Source organism: Thermobia domestica, chromosome 18, assembly GCF_964235325.1.
Source record: "Thermobia domestica chromosome 18, izTheDome1.hap1.1, whole genome shotgun sequence".
Lineage (NCBI taxonomy): Eukaryota > Metazoa > Arthropoda > Insecta > Zygentoma > Lepismatidae > Thermobia > Thermobia domestica.
Genome location: NC_137471.1, coordinates 162,345,496 through 162,347,456, shown reverse-complemented (window position 1 = coordinate 162,347,456; position 1,961 = coordinate 162,345,496).

The window sequence follows — 1,961 nt, the reverse complement described above, 5'->3', positions numbered from 1 at the left end:
ACGTAGAAGGGATTAAAAAAGTCAGAATGGTTTGCTAAGATATCCTCCATACGTGGTGTCGTGGAGCCATTTGCTAGTACCTTCATATATCTGTATGCGTTTAAATTTGCTGCTCATATTGTCTCTTAACCTACATGCTCTTAAACAAGTAGAAAGAAGGTACGAAATAAATTACAAAACTATTTAGAAGCTTCAAAACCGGTTTTATTTGTCTGCAAATTGTGGAGTTTTGTGTTGAAAGATACAAGAGTTGTATTATTTTGTTTTTAAATGTTTATATATACTGTTGGTACACTTTAGAAGTTTATTAGGAAGATACATACGTAATAGATATATACTTCAATTCAAACTTTCTACATCTAGAATCAAAGCAAGATAGAACACGCGTTGACATACTCAAAATTTGTGAACTCCAAATACATCAAGTTTCTAGAACTCGAAATACATCAAGTTTCTTCGTTACAAAGAAATGAAGTTGTTATTTCATTTTATGAAAAAGTTTCTTTCTAAATATTAATGCTGTGCTATGTAATTAGTTATTTTATTTTCACAAATACTTCACACAGACTAAAATACACTACAAGAAATTGATAATTATACACAGGTAGTGTCCAGCAACCAATTTCTTAATAAATTTTACAGTCACTCACGAAGATACAATATGAAGCTCTGGATGTCATTTTTAGACAACTGAGCTTTTGTCCTAAAAATGCACTCATAATGAAAACAAGAACTGCTTCTTTATATATACACAAATGTTTTTGTTTGCATGCAAATTTATGATCACAAGCCTGGGAATGTCATTATTTGAAATAATGTATAAATTACATAAACTTGCCAAAATTCACCAAAAGAGAAAACTGAAATACATCTCACAGATTCATGGATATATCATACCTTTATTCTTCTTAACGACATTAGATCAAAAATAGCAAAAGCGCCTCTCCTCTGTTACAAGTTTCAATAACAATGTAACATTACTAATATTACTCTTATCTTACTTCATCATCCACTAACGTACCGTATATGCGGCGAAATAACAAAGCCCTATGCAAATATTTCACATGCATCACATACATCAATAGAACCAAGGACTACACTTCTGTTTACTTACGCAGCGAAAAAAAAAAGGTGCTGCAGTTTTCACCCTGAGCTTAAACCAAAGTTTGAGATATAAGCTCCCTAAACTTATATTAATATCTGCAGGTGAAACATTTGCCATCCACCAATACTAGTCAAACAAAAAGAAATACAAACTGCATGTATATGCATTGATTCATTGATATTGAAAGCGTTAGCAACAGTTAATTGAAATAAGAATACGTTATGGATGGATATTATTATTATGGGTTTAATTTGTACTTTATGAAAATTACCGTATTCATTCTGTATTTTATACATATTTTGTCCCATGTAAACTTAAAATTCAATGCAGAAATCGACGAAATTTCTCGGTCTGCGACACTGCTTAAGTAGCATCAATCAAACTACATGCTTCAAATTTCCATATTTTGCGAAAGTTATAAGTTAACGGACAGTTGTAGTTTTTTTAATGAAGCAAGTTCAAAAAGTTGAGTAACATTCAATTGGAAAATAATAGAATGTTATCTAAAACTAAAGAAAGATATCAAATAATTATATTCATTCACCTAAAATTGAATACTTTACTTACGCCAGTAACTAAACCTACATAAAATAAACCCTAAGGACAACGACTTTTATTAGATAAACACTAGTGAATTCTATCAATTCAAAACAAGAAAAGAAACGTAAGAAAATATGCCGAAAGGAAACTTAAAATGGTATTGATTGATATAGCTTAAGAAAAACTATCAAACTTTCACTAAACATAAATTTTACGAGTTGAGTTAGATTGTGAAATCGTATTTGCATATTGCATTTTAAGCGTTTATAGAGTTTTTTTAATTTAAATTTAATTCACCAGTGCAACTTGTGACAAC